This window comes from Gorilla gorilla, chromosome 5 (genome assembly GCF_029281585.2).
Source record: "Gorilla gorilla gorilla isolate KB3781 chromosome 5, NHGRI_mGorGor1-v2.1_pri, whole genome shotgun sequence".
Taxonomy (NCBI): domain Eukaryota; kingdom Metazoa; phylum Chordata; class Mammalia; order Primates; family Hominidae; genus Gorilla; species Gorilla gorilla.
Genome location: NC_073229.2, coordinates 7,624,634 through 7,641,526, shown reverse-complemented (window position 1 = coordinate 7,641,526; position 16,893 = coordinate 7,624,634).

Below are 16,893 nucleotides of genomic sequence, written 5' to 3'. Positions count from 1 at the left end.
CACAGATAGCGGTGTAGACATTTCCATGTTTACAGAGATAGCGGTGTGGATATTTCCATGTTTATGCAGATAGCGGTGTAGATATTTCCATGTTTATACAGATAGCGGTGCGGATATTTCCATGTTTATACAGATGGGCAGATATTTCAATGTTTATACAGATAGCGGTATAGATCTTTCCATCTTAATAAAGATGGCGGTGTAGATATGTCCATGTTCGTACAGATGGCGGTGTAGATATTTCCATGTTCATAAAGATGGCGGTGTAGATATTTCGAAGTTTATAGAGATAGCGCTGTAGTTATTTCCATATTTATGGAGAAATATGTGTCGATATTTCCATGTATATGCAGATAGCTGTGTAGATATTTCCATGTTCATGCAGATAGCGGTGTAGATATTTCCATGTTCATCCAGATGCCGGTGTAGATATATCCATGTTCATACAGATAGCGGTGTAGATATTTCCATGTTCGTACAGATGGCCGTGTAGATATTTCCATGTTCATAGAGAAGGCGGTGTAGATATTTCCATGTTTATGCAGATAGCGGTATAGATATTTCCATGTTCATCCAGATGCCGGTGTAGATATATCCATGTTCATACAGATGGCGGTGAAGATATTTCCATGTTCATACAGATAGCGGTGTAGATATTTCCAGGTTCATACAAATGGCGGTGTAGATATTTCCATGTTCATAGAGATGGCGGTGTAGTTATTTCCATGTTCATACAAACTGCGGTGTAGATATTTCCATGTTCATAGAGATGGCGGTGTAGATATTTCCATGTTTATACAGATAGCAGTGTAGTTATTTCTTTGTTTATAGAGATAGAGGTGTATATAATTTCAATTTTCTACAGAAAGCTGTGTAGATATTTGCATGTTCATACTGATAGCGGTGTAGATATTTCCATGTTCATACAGATAGCGGTGTAGATATTTCCATGTTCATACAGATAGCGGTGTAGATATTTCCATGTCCATACAGTTAGCGTTGTTGATATTTCCATGTTCATACAGATGGCGGTGTAGATATTTCCATGTTCATAGAGATAACGGTGTAGATATTTCCATGTTCCTACAGATGGCGGTGTACATATTTCCATGTTCATACAGTTAGCGGTGTAGATATTTCCATGTTCATCCAGATGGCGGTGTAGATATTTACATGTTCATACAGATGGCGGTGTAGATATTTCCATGTTCGTACAGATGGCGGTGTAGACATTTCCATGTTCATAGAGATGGCAGAGTAGATATTTCCATGTTTATGCAGGTAGCGGTATAGATATTTCCATGTTTATACAGATGGTGGTGTAGATATTTCCATGTTTATAGAGATGGCGGTCTAGATATTTCCATGCATATACAGATAGCGGTGAAGATATTTCCATGTTTATACAGATATCGCTGTAGATATTTCCATGATTATACAGATAGCAGTGTAGATATTTCCATGTTTATAGAGATAGTGGTGTAGATAATTTCAATTTTATACCGAGAACAGTGTAGATATTTCCAAGTTCATACAGATAGTGATGTAGATATTTCCACGTTTATAGAGATGGCGGTGTAGATATTTCCGTCTTAATACAGATGGCGTTGTAGATATGTCTATGTTCGTACAGATGGCGGTGTAGATATTTCCATGTTCATACAGATGGCGGTGCAGATATTTCAAAGTTTATACAGATAGCGCTGTACTTATTTCCATATTTTTAGAGAAATCTGTGTAGATATTACCATGTATATGCAGATAGCTGTGTAGATATTTCCATGTTCATGCGGATAGCGGTGTAGATATTTCCACGTTCATCCAGATGCTGGTGTAGATATATCCGTGTTCATACAGATGCCGGTGAATATATTTCCATGTTCATACAGGTGGCGGTGTAGATATTTCCATGTTTATACAGATAGCAGTTTAGTTATTTCCATGTTTATAGAGATAGCAGTGTAGATATTTCCATTGATGTACAGATAGCTGTGTAGATATTTGCATGTTCATACAGATAGCTGTGTAGATATTTCCATGTTCGTACAGATAGCCGTGTAGATATTTCCATGTTCATACAGATAGCGGTGTAGATATTTCCATGTTCATAGAGATAACGGTGTAGATATTTCCATGTTCATACAGATAGACTTGTAGATATTTCCATGTTCATACTGTTAGCGGTGAAGATATTTCCATGTTCATACAGATGGCGGTGTAGATATTTCCATGTTTGTAAAGATGATGGTGTAGATATTTACATGTTCATAGAGATGGCGGTGTAGATATTTCCATGTTCATACAGATGGCGGTGTAGATATTTCCATGTTTATACAGATGGCAGTGTAGATATTTTCGTGTTTATGCAGAGGGCGGTTTAGATATTTCCATGTTTACAGAGATAGCGGTGTAGATATTTCCATCTTGGTACCTATAGCGGTGTAGAGATTTCCAAGTTTATAGAGATAGCCATGTAGATATTTCCATGTTTATAGAGATAGCGCTGTAGATAATTCCTTGTTTATACAGATAGCGGCATAGATATTTCCTTGTTTCTACAGATGGCGGTGTAGATATTTCCATGTTTATAGAGACGGCAGTGTAGATATTTCCTTGTTTATAGAGGTAGTGGTGTAGTTATTTCCAAGTTTATACAGATAGCTTTGTAGATATTTCCATGTTTATACAGATAGCGGTGTAGATATTTCCATGTTTTTAGAGATGGCGGTCTAGATATTACCTTGTTTATACAGATAGTGGTGTAGATATTTCAATATTTATAGAGATAGCGGTGTAGATATTTCCATTTTTATACAGATAGCAATGTAGATATTTCCATGTTCATTCAGATGGCGGTGTAGATATTTCTATGTTCATACAGATGGCGGTGTAGATATTTCTATGTTCATACAGATGGCGGTGTAGATATTTCCATGTTCATAGAGATGGCGGTCTAGATATTTCCATGTTTTTAGAGATAGTGGTGTAGTTATTTCCAAGTTTATAGAGACAGCGTTGTAGATATTTCTGTGTTTATACAGATAGCGGTGAAGTTATTTCCATGTTTATACAGATAGCGGTGTAGATATTTCCATTTTTATACAGATAACAGTGTAGATATTTCCATGTATATAGAGATAGTGGTGTAGATAATTTCAATTTTATACAGATAGCAGTGTAGATATTTCCAAGTTCATACAGATTGCGGTGTAGATATTTCCACGTTTATAGAGATGGCGTTGTAGATATTTCTATGTTCATACAGATGGCGGTGTAGATATTTCCATGTTTATAGAGATGGCGGTGTAGATATTTTCATGTTTACACAGATGGCGGTGTAGATATTTCCATGTTTACACAGATAGCGGTGTAGACATTTCCATGTTTACAGAGATAGCTGTGTGGATTTTTCCATGTTTATGCAGATAGCGGTGTAGATATTTCCATGTTTATACAGATAGTGGTGCGGATATTTCCATGTTTATACAGATGGGCAGATATTTCCATGTTTATACAGATAGCGGTGTAGATCTTTCCATCTTAATACAGATGGCGGTGTAGATATGTCCATGTTCGTACAGATGGCGGTGTAGATATTTCCATGTTCATACAGATGGCGGTGTAGATATTTCGAAGTTTATAGAGAGAGCGCTGTAGATATTTCCATATTTATAGAGAAATATGTGTAGATATTTCCATGTATATGCAGATAGCTGTGTAGATATTTCCATGTTCATGCAGATAGCGGTGTAGATATTTCCATGTTCATCCAGATGCCGGTGTAGATATATCCATGTTCATACAGATGGCGGTGAAGATATTTCCATGTTCATACAGATGGCGGTGTAGATATTTCCAGGTTCATACAAATGGCGGTGTAGATATTTCCATGTTCATAGAGATGGCGGTGTAGATATTTCCATGTTCATACAAACGGCGGTGTAGTTACTTCCATGTTCATAGAGATGGCGGTGTAGATATTTCCATGTTTATACAGATAGCAGTGTAGTTATTTCTTTGTTTATAGAGATAGAGGTGTATATAATTTCAATTTTATACAGAAAGCTGTGTAGATATTTGCATGTTCATACTGATAGCTGTGTAGATATTTCCATGTTCATACAGATAGCGGTGCAGATATTTCCATGTTCATACAGATAGCGGTGTAGATATTTCCATGTCCACACAGTTAGCGTTGTAGTTATTTTCATGTTCATACAGATGGCGGTGTAGATATTTCCAAGTTCTTACAGATAACGGTGTAGATATTTCCATGTTCATACAGATGGCGGTGTAGATATTTCCATGTTCATACAGTTAGCGGTGTAGATATTTCCATGTTCATCCAGATGGCGGTGTAGATATTTACATGTTCATACAGATGGCGGTGTAGATATTTCCATGTTCGTACAGATGGCGGTGTAGATATTTCCATGTTCATAGAGATGGCGGAGTAGATATTTCCATGTTTATGCAGGTAGTGGTATAGATATTTCCATGTTTATACAGATGGTGGTGTAGATATTTCCATGTTTATAGAGATGGCGGTCTAGATATTTCCATGTATATACAGATAGCGGTGAAGATATTTCCATGTTTATACAGATAGCGCTGTAGATATTTCCATGATTATACAGATAGCAGTGTAGATATTTCCATGTTTATAGAGATAGTGGTGTAGATAATTTCAATTTTATACCGAGAACAGTGTAGATATTTCCAAGTTCATACAGATAGTGATGTAGATATTTCCACGTTTATATAGATGGTGGTGTAGATATTTCCATGTTCATACAGATGGCGGTGTAGATATTTCCATGTTCATACAAATGGCGGTGTAGATATTTCCATGTTCATAGAGATGGCGGTGTAGATATTTCCATGTTCATACAAATGGCGGTGTAGATATTTCCATGTTCATAGAGATGGCGGTGTAGATATTTCCATGTTTATACAGATAGCAGTGTAGTTATTTCCATGTTTATAGAGATAGCAGTGCAGATATTTCCACTGATATACACATAGCTGTGTAGATATTTGCATGTTCATACCGATAGCAGTGTAGATATTTCCATGTTCGTACAGATGGCCGTGTAGATATTTCCATGTTCATAGAGATGGCGGTGTAGATATTTCCATGTTTATGCAGATTGCGGTATAGGTATTTCCATGTTTATACAGATGGTGGTGTAGATATTTCCATGTTTATAGAGATGGCGGTCTAGATATTTCCATGTTTATAGAGATAGTGGTGTAGTTATTTCCAAGTTTATAGAGACAGCGTTGTAGATATTTCCATGTTTATACAGATAGCGGTGAAGTTATTTCCATGTTTATACAGATAGCGGTGTAGATATTTTCATGTTTATACAGATAACAGTGTAGATATTTCCATGTTTATAGAGATAGTGGTGTAGATAATTTCAATTTTATACAGATAGCAGTGTAGATATTTCCAAGTTCATACAGATAGCGGTGTAGATATTTCCACGTTTATAGAGATGGCGGTATAGATATTTCCATGTTTATACAGATGGTGGTGTAGATATTTCCATGTTTATAGAGATGGCGGTCTAGATATTTCCATGGTTATAGAAATAGTGGTGTAGTTATTTCCAAGTTTATAGAGACAGCGTTGTAGATATTTCCATGTTTATACAGATAGCGGTGAAGTTATTTCCATGTTTATACAGATAGCGGTGTAGATATTTTCATGTTTATACAGATAACAGTGTAGATATTTCCATGTTTATAGAGATAGTGGTGTAGATAATTTCAATTTTATACAGATAGCAGTGTAGATATTTCCAAGTTCATACAGATAGCGGTGTAGATATTTCCACGTTTATAGAGATGGCGGTGTAGATATTTCCATGTTCATACAGATGGCGGTGTGGATATTTCCATGTTTATGCAGATAGCGGTGTAGATATTTCCATGTTTATACAGATAGCGGTGCGGATATTTCCATGTTTATACAGATGGGCAGATATTTCCATGTTTATACAGATAGCGGTGTAGATCTTTCCATCTTAATACACATGGCGGTGTAGATATGTCCATGTTCGTACAGATGGCGGTGTAGATATTTCCATGTTCATACAGATGGCGGTGTAGATATTTCGAAGTTTATAGAGAGAGCGGTGTAGATATTTCCATATTTATAGAGAAATATGTGTAGATATTTCCATGTATATGCAGATAGCTGTGTAGATATTTCCATGTTCAAGCAGATAGCGGTGTAGATATTTCCATGTTCATCCAGATGCCGGTGTAGATATATCCATGTTCATACAGATGGCGGTGAAGATATTTCCATGTTCATACAGAGGGCGGTGTAGATATTTCCAGGTTCATACAAATGGCGGTGTAGATATTTCCATGTTCATAGAGATGGCGGTGTAGATATTTCCATGTTCATACAAACGGCGGTGTAGATACTTCCATGTTCACAGAGATGGCGGTGTAGATATTTCCATGTTTATACAGATAGCAGTGTTGTTATTTCTTTGTTTATAGAGATAGAGGTGTATGTAATTTCAATTTTATACAGAAAGCTCTGTAGATATTTGCATGTTCATACTGATAGCGGTGTAGATATTTCCATGTTCATACAGATAGCGGTGTAGATATTTCCATGTTCATACAGATAGCGGTGTAGATATTTCCATGTCCATACAGTTAGCGTTGTAGATATTTCCATGGTCATACAGTTGGCGGTGTAGATATTTCCATGTTCATACAGATAACGGTGTAGGTATTTCCATGTTCATACAGATGGCGGTGTAGATATTTCCATGTTCATACAGTTAGCGGTGTAGATATTTCCATGTTCATCCAGATGGCGGTGTAGATATTTACATGTTCATACAGATGGCGGTGTAGATATTTCCATGTTCGTACAGATGGCGGTGTAGATATTTCCATGTTCATAGAGATGGCGGACTAGATATTTCCATGTTTATGTAGCTAGCGGTATAGATATTTCCATGTTTATACATATGGTGGTGTAGATATTTCCATGTTTATAGAGATGGCGGTCTAGATATTTCCATGTATATACAGATAGCGGTGAAGATATTTCCATGTTTATACAGATAGCGCTGTAGATATTTCCATGATTATACAGATAGCAGTGTAGATATTTCCATGTTTATAGAGATAGTGGTGTAGATAATTTCAATTTTATACCGAGAACAGTGTAGATATTTCCAAGTTCATACAGATAGTGATGTAGATATTTCCAAGTTTATAGAGATGGCGGTGTAGATATTTCCATGTTCATACAGATGGCGGTGTAGATATTTCCATGTTCATACAAAGGGCGGTGTAGATATTTCCATGTTCATACAGATGGCGGTGTGGATATTTCCATGTTTATGCAGATAGCGGTGTAGATATTTCCATGTTTATACAGATAGCGGTGCGGATATTTCCATGTTTATACAGATGGGCAGATATTTCCATGTTTATACAGATAGCGGTGTAGATCTTTCCATCTTAATACAGATGGCGGTGTAGATATGCCCATGTTCGTACAGATGGCGGTGTAGATATTTCCATGTTCATACAGATGGCGGTGTAGATATTTAGAAGTTTATAGAGAGAGCGCTGTAGATATTTCCATATTTATAGAGAAATATGTGTAGATATTTCCATGTATATGCAGATAGCTGTGTAGATATTTCCATGTTCATGCAGATAGCGGTGTAGATATTTCCATGTTCATCCAGATGCCGGTGTAGATATATCCATGTTCATAGAGATGGCGGTGAAGATATTTCCATGTTCATACAGATGGCGGTGTAGATATTTCCAGGTTCATACAAATGGCGGTGTAGATATTTCCATGTTCATAGAGATGGCGGTGTAGAAATTTCCATGTTCATACAAACGACGGTGTAGATACTTCCTGGTTCATAGAGATGGCGGTGTAGATATTTCCATGTTTATACAGATAGCAGTGTAGTTATTTCTTTGTTTATAGAGATAGAGGTGTATATAATTTCAATTTTATACAGAAACCTGTGTAGATATTTGCATGTTCATACTGATAGCGGTGTAGATATTTCCATGTTCATACAGATAGCGGTGTAGATATTTCCATGTTCATACAGATAGCGGTGTAGATATTTCCATGTCCATACATTTAGCGTTGTAGATATTTCCATGTTCATACAGATGGCGGTGTAGATATTTCCATGTTCATACAGATAACGGTGTAGATATTTCCATGTTCATACAGATGGCGGTGTAGATATTTCCATGTTCATACAGTTAGCGGTGTAGATATTTCAATGTTCATCCATATGGCGGCGTAGATATTTACATGTTCATACAGATGGCGTTGTAGATATTTCCATGTTCGTACAGATGGCGGTGTAGATATTTCCATGTTCATAGAGATGGCGGAGTAGATATTTCCATGTTTATGCAGGTAGCGGTATAGATATTTCCATGTTCATCCAGATGGCGGTGTAGATATTTACATGTTCATACAGATGGTGGTGTAGATATTTCCATGTTCGTACAGATGGCGGTGTAGATATTTCCATGTTCATAGAGATGGCGGAGTAGATATTTCCATGTTTATGCAGGTAGCGGTATAGATATTTCCATGTTTATACAGATGGTGGTGTAGATATTTCCATGTTTATAGAGATGGCGGTCTAGATATTTCCATGTATATACAGATAGCGGTGAAGATATTTCCATGTTTATACAGATAGCGCTGTAGATATTTCCATGATTATACAGATAGCAGTGTAGATATTTCCATGTTTTTAGAGATAGTGGTGTAGATAATTTCAATTTTATACCGAGAACAGTGTAGATATTTCCAAGTTCATACAGATAGTGATGTAGATATTTCCACGTTTATAGAGATGGTGGTGTAGATATTTCCATGTTCATACAGATGGCGGTGTAGATATTTCCATGTTCATACAAATGGCGGTGTAGATATTTCCATGTTCATAGAGATGGCGGTGTAGATATTTCCATGTTCATACAAATGGTGGTGTAGATATTTCCATGTTCATAGAGATGGCGGTGTAGATATTTCCATGTTTATACAGATAGCAGTGTAGTTATTTCCATGTTTATAGAGATAGCAGTGCAGATATTTCCATTGATATACACATAGCTGTGTAGATATTTGCATGTTCATACCGATAGCGGTGTAGATATTTCCATGTTCGTACAGATGGCCGTGTAGATATTTCCATGTTCATAGAGATGGCGGTGTAGATATTTCCATGTTTATGCAGATTGCGGTATAGGTATTTCCATGTTTATACAGATGGTGGTGTAGATATTTCCATGTTTATAGAGATGGCAGTCTAGATATTTCCATGTTTATAGAGATAGTGGTGTAGTTATTTCCAAGTTTATAGAGACAGCGTTGTAGATATTTCCATGTTTATACAGATAGCGGTGAAGTTATTTCCATGTTTATACAGATAGCGGTGTAGATATTTTCATGTTTATACAGATAACAGTGTAGATATTTCCATGTTTATAGAGATAGTGGTGTAGATAATTTCAATTTTATACAAATAGCAGTGTAGATATTTCCAAGTTCATACAGATAGCGGTGTAGATATTTCCACGTTTATAGAGATGGCGGTATAGATATTTCCATGTTTATACAGATGGTGGTGTAGATATTTCCATGTTTATAGAGATGGCGGTCTAGATATTTCCATGTTTATAGAAATAGTGGTGTAGTTATTTCCAAGTTTATAGAGACAGCGTTGTAGATATTTCCATGTTTATACAGATAGCGGTGAAGTTATTTCCATGTTTATACAGATAGCGGAGTAGATATTTTCATGTTTATACAGATAACAGTGTAGATATTTCCATGTTTATAGAGATAGTGGTGTAGATAATTTCAATTTTATACAGATAGCAGTGTAGATATTTCCAAGTTCATACAGATAGCGGTGTAGATATTTCCACGCTTATAGAGATGGCGGTGTAGATATTTCCATGTTCATACAGATGGCGGTGTGGATATTTCCATCTTTATGCAGATAGCGGTGTAGATATTTCCATGTTTATACAGATAGCGGTGCGGATATTTCCATGTTTATACAGATAGGCAGATATTTCCATGTTTATACAGATAGCGGTGTAGATCTTTCCATCTTAATACACATGGCGGTGTAGATATGTCCATGTTCGTACAGATGGCGGTGTAGATATTTCCATGTTCATACAGATGGCAGTGTAGATATTTCGAAGTTTATAGAGAGAGCGGTGTAGATATTTCCATATTTATAGAGAAATATGTGTAGATATTTCCATGTATATGCAGATAGCTGTGTAGATATTTCCATGTTCATGCAGATAGCGGTGTAGATATTTCCATGTTCATCCAGATGCCGGTGTAGATATATCCATGTTCATACAGATGGCGGTGAAGATATTTCCATGTTCATACAGAGGGCGGTGTAGATATTTCCAGGTTCATACAAATGGCGGTGTAGATATTTCCATGTTCATAGAGATGGCGGTGTAGATATTTCCATGTTCATACAAACGGCGGTGTAGATACTTCCATGTTCATAGAGATGGCGGTGTAGATATTTCCATGTTTATACAGATAGCAGTGTTGTTATTTCTTTGTTTATAGAGATAGAGGTGTATATAATTTCAATTTTATACAGAAAGCTGTGTAGATATTTGCATGTTCATACTGATAGCGGTGTAGATATTTCCATGTTCATACAGATAGCGGTGTAGATATTTCCATGTTCATACAGATAGCGGTGTAGATATTTCCATGTCCATACAGTTAGCGTTGTAGATATTTCCATGGTCATACAGTTGGCGGTGTAGATATTTCCATGTTCATACAGATAACGGTGTAGGTATTTCCATGTTCATACAGATGGCGGTGTAGATATTTCCATGTTCATACAGTTAGCGGTGTAGATATTTCCATGTTCATCCAGATGGCGGTGTAGATATTTACATGTTCATACAGATGGCGGTGTAGATATTTCCATGTTCGTACAGATGGCGGTGTAGATATTTCCATGTTCATAGAGATGGCGGAGTAGATATTTCCATGTTTATGCAGGCAGCGGTATAGATATTTCCATGTTTATACATATGGTGGTGTAGATATTTCCATGTTTATAGAGATGGCGGTCTAGATATTTCCATGTATATACAGATAGCGGTGAAGATATTTCCATGTTTATACAGATAGCGCTGTAGATATTTCCATGATTATACAGATAGCAGTGCAGATATTTCCATGTTTATAGAGATAGTGGTGTAGATAATTTCAATTTTATACCGAGAACAGTGTAGATATTTCCAAGTTCATACAGATAGTGATGTAGATATTTCCACGTTTATGGAGATGGCGGTGTAGATATTTCCATGTTCATACAGATGGCGGTGTAGATATTTCCATGTTCATACAAATGGCGGTGTAGATATTTCCATGTTCATAGAGATGGCGGTGTAGATATTTCCATGTTCATACAAATGGCGGTGTAGATATTTCCATGTTCATAGAGATGGCGGTGTAGATATTTCCATGTTTATGCAGGTAGCGGTATAGATATTTCCATGTTTATACAGATGGTGGTGTAGATATTTCCATGTTTATAGAGATGGCGGTCTAGATATTTCCATGTATATACAGATAGCGGTGAAGATATTTCCATGTTTATACAGATAGCGCTGTAGATATTTCCATGATTATACAGATAGCAGTGTAGATATTTCCATGTTTATAGAGATAGTGGTGTAGATAATTTCAATTTTATACCGAGAACAGTGTAGATATTTCCAAGTTCATACAGATAGTGATGTAGATATTTCCACGTTTATAGAGATGGCGGTGTAGATATTTCCATGTTCATACAGATGGCGGTGTAGATATTTCCATGTTCATACAAAGGGCGGTGTAGATATTTCCATGTTCATAGAGATGGTGGTGTAGATATTTCCATGTTCATACAAATGGCGGTGTAGATATTTCCATGTTCATAGAGATGGCGGTGTAGATATTTCCATGTTTATACAGATAGCAGTGTAGTTATTTCCATGTTTATAGAGATAGCAGTGCAGATATTTCCATTGATATACACATAGCTGTGTAGATATTTGCATGTTCATACCGATAGCGGTGTAGATATTTCCATGTTCGTACAGATGGCCGTGTAGATATTTCCATGTTCATAGAGATGGTGGTGTAGATATTTCCATGTTTATGCAGATTGTGGTATAGATATTTCCATGTTTATACAGATGGTGGTGTAGATATTTCCATGTTTATAGAGATGGCGGTCTAGATATTTCCATGTTTATAGAGATAGTGGTGTAGTTATTTCCAAGTTTATAGAGACAGCGTTGTAGATATTTCCATGTTTATACAGATAGCGGTGAAGTTATTTCCATGTTTATACAGATAGCGGTGTAGATATTTTCATGTTTATACAGATAACAGTGTAGATATTTCCATGTTTATGGAGATAGTGGTGTAGATAATTTCAATTTTATACAGATAGCAGTGTAGATATTTCCAAGTTCATACAGATAGCGGTGTAGATAATTCCACGTTTATAGAGATGGCGGTGTAGATATTTCCATGTTCATACAGTTGGCGGTGTGGATATTTCCATGTTTATGCAGATAGCGGTGTAGATATTTCCATGTTTATAGAGATAGCGGTGCGGATATTTCCATGTTTATACAGATGGGCAGATATTTCCATGTTTATACAGATAGCGGTGTAGATCTTTCCATCTTAATACAGATGGCGGTGTAGATATGTCTATGTTCGTACAGATGGCGGTGTAGATATTTCCATGTTCATACAGATGGCGGTGTAGATATTTCGAAGTTTATAGAGAGAGCGCTGTAGATATTTCCATATTTATAGAGAAACATGTGTAGATATTTCCATGTATATGCAGATAGCTGTGTAGATATTTCCATGTTCATGCAGATAGCGGTGTAGATATTTCCATGTTCATCCAGATGCCGGTGTAGATATATCCATGTTCATACAGATGGCGGTGAAGATATTTCCATGTTCATACATATGGCGGTGTAGATATTTCCAGGTTCATACAAATGGCGGTGTAGATATTTCCATGTTCATAGAGATGGCGGTGTAGATATTTCCATGTTCATACAAACGGCGGTGTAGATATCTCCATGTTCATAGAGATGGCGGTGGAGATATTTCCATGTTTATACAGATAGCAGTGTAGTTATTTCTTTGTTTATAGAGATAGAGGTGTATATAATTTCAATTTTATACAGAAAGCTGTGTAGATATTTGCATGTTCATACTGATAGCGGTGTAGATATTTCCATTTTCATACAGATAGCGGTGTGGATATTTCCGTGTTGATACAGATAGCGGTGTAGATATTTCCATGTCCATACAGTTAGCGTTGTAGATATTTCCATGTTCATACAGATGGCGGTGTAGATATTTACATGTTCATACAGATAACGGTGTAGATATTTCCATGTTCATACAGATGGCGGTGTAGATATTTCCATGTTCATACAGTTAGCGGTGTAGATATTTCCATGTTCATCCAGATGGCGGTGTAGATATTTACATGTTCATACAGAAGGCGGTGTAGATATTTCCATGTTCGTACAGATTGCGGTGTAGATATTTCCATGTTCATAGAGATGGCGGAGTAGATATTTCCATGTTTATGCAGGTAGCGGTATAGATATTTCCATGTTTATACAGATGGTGGTGTAGATATTTCCATGTTTATAGAGATGGCGGTCTAGATATTTCCATGTATATACAGATAGCGGTGAAGATATTTCCATGTTTATACAGATAGCGCTGTAGATATTTCCATGATTATACAGATAGCAGTGTAGATATTTCCATGTTTATAGAGATAGTGGTGTAGATAATTTCAATTTTATACCGAGAACAGTGTAGATATTTCCAAGTTCATACAGATAGTGATGTAGGTATTTCCACGTTTATAGAGATGGCGGTGTAGATATTTCGATGTTCATACAGATGGCGGTGTAGATATTTCCATGTTCATACAAATGGCGGTGTAGATATTTCCATGTTCATAGAGATGGCGGTGTAGATATTTCCATGTTCATACAAATGGCGGTGTAGATATTTCCATGTTCATAGAGATGGCGGTGTAGATATTTCCATGTTTATACAGATAGCAGTGAAGTTATTTCCATGTTTATAGAGATAGCAGTGCAGATATTTCCATTGATATACACATAGCTGTGTAGATATTTGCATGTTCATACCGATAGCGGTGTAGATATTTCCATGTTCGTACAGATGGCCGTGTAGATATTTCCATGTTCATAGAGATGGCGGTGTAGATATTTCCATGTTTATGCAGATTGCAGTATAGATCTTTCCATGTTTATACAGATGGTGGTGTAGATATTTCCATGTTTATAGAGATGGCGGTCTAGATATTTCCATGTTTATAGAGATAGTGGTGTAGTTATTTCCAAGTTTATAGAGACAGCGTTGTAGATATTTCCATGTTTATACAGATAGCGGTGAAGTTATTTCCATGTTTATACAGATAGCGGTGTAGATATTTTCATGTTTATACAGATAACAGTGTAGATATTTCTATGTTTATAGAGATAGTGGTGTAGATAATTTCAATTTTATACAGATAGCAGTGTAGATATTTCCAAGTTCATACAGATAGCGGTGTAGATATTTCCACGTTTATAGAGATGGCGGTGTAGATATTTCCATGTTCATACAGATGGCGGTGTGGATATTTCCATGTTTATGCAGATAGCGGTGTAGATATTTCCATGTTTATACAGATAACGGTGCGGATATTTCCATGTTTATACAGATGGGCAGATATTTCCATGTTTATACAGATAGCGGTGTAGATCTTTCCATCTTAATACAGATGGCGGTGTAGATATGCCCATGTTCGTACAGATGGCGGTGTCGATATTTCCATGTTCATACAGATGGCGGTGTAGATATTTAGAAGTTTATAGAGAGAACGCTGTAGATATTTCCATATTTATAGAGAAATATGTGTAGATATTTCCATGTATATGCAGATAGCTGTGTAGATATTTCCATGTTCATGCAGATAGCGGTGTAGATATTTCCATGTTCATCCAGATGCCGGTGTAGATATATCCATGTTCATACAGATGGCGGTGAAGATATTTCCATGTTCATACAGATGGCGGTGTAGATATTTCCAGGTTCATACAAATGGCGGTGTAGATATTTCCATGTTCATAGAGATGGCGGTGTTGATATTTCCATGTTCATACAAACGGCGGTGTAGATACTTCCTTGTTCATAGAGATGGCGGTGTAGATATTTCCATGTTTATACAGATAGCAGTGTAGTTATTTCTTTGTTTATAGAGATAGAGGTGTATATAATTTCAATTTTATACAGAAAGCTGTGTAGATATTTGCATGTTCTTACTGATAGCGGTGTAGATATTTCCATGTTCATACAGATAGCGGTGTAGATATTTCCATGTTCATACAGATAGCGGTGTAGATATTTCCATGTCCATACAGTTAGCGTTGTAGATATTTCCATGTTCATACAGATGGCGGTGTAGATATTTCCATGTTCATACAGATAACGGTGTAGATATTTCCATGTTCATACAGATGGCGGTGTAGATATTTCCATGTTCATACAGTTAGCGGTGTAGATATTTCAATGTTCATCCATATGGCGGTGTAGATATTTACATGTTCATACAGATGGCGTTGTAGATATTTCCATGTTCGTACAGATGGCGGTGTAGATATTTCCATGTTCATAGAGATGGCGGAGTAGATATTTCCATGTTTATGCAGGTAGCGGTATAGATATTTCCATGTTTATACAGATGGTGGTGTAGATATTTCCATGTTTATAGAGATGGCGGTCTAGATATTTCCATGTATATACAGATAGCGCTGTAGATATTTCCATGTTTATACAGATAGCGCTGTAGATATTTCCATGATTATACAGATAGCAGTGTAGATATTTCCATGTTTATAGAGATAGTGGTGTAGATAATTTCAATTTTATACCGAGAACAGTGTAGATATTTCCAAGTTCATACAGATAGTGATGTAGATATTTCCACGTTTATAGAGATGGCGGTGTAGATATTTCCATGTTCATACAGATGGCGGTGTAGATATTTCCATGTTCATACAAATGGCGGTGTAGATATTTCCATGTTTACACTGATAGCGGTATGGATATTTCCATGTTTATGCAGATAGCGGTGTAGATATTTCCATGTTTATATAGACAGCGTTGTGGATATTTCCATGTTTATACAGATAGTTGGGCAGATATTTCCATGTTTATACTGATAGCGGTGTAGATATTTCCATCTTAATACAGATGGCGGGGTAGATATGTCCATGTTCTTACAGATGGCGGTGTAGATATTTCCATTTTCATACAGATGGCGGTGTAGATATTTCGAAGTTTATAGAGAAAGCGCTGTAGATATTTCCATATTTATAGAGAAATCTGTGTAGGTATTTCCATGTATATGCAGATAGCTGTGTAGATATTTCCATGATCATGCAGACATCGGTGTAGATATTTCCATGCTCATCCAGATGCCGGTGTAGATATATCCATGCTCATACAGATGGTGGTGAAGATATTTCCATGTTCATACAGATGGCGGTGTAGATATTTCCATGTTCATACAAATGGCTGTGTACATATTTCCATGTTCATAGAGATGGCGGTGTAGATATTTCCATGTTCATACAAATGGTGGTGTAGATATTTCCATGTTCATAGAGATGGCGGTGTAGATATTTCCATGTTTATACAGATAGCAGTGTAGTTATTTCCACGTTTATTGAGATACCAGTGTAGATATTTCC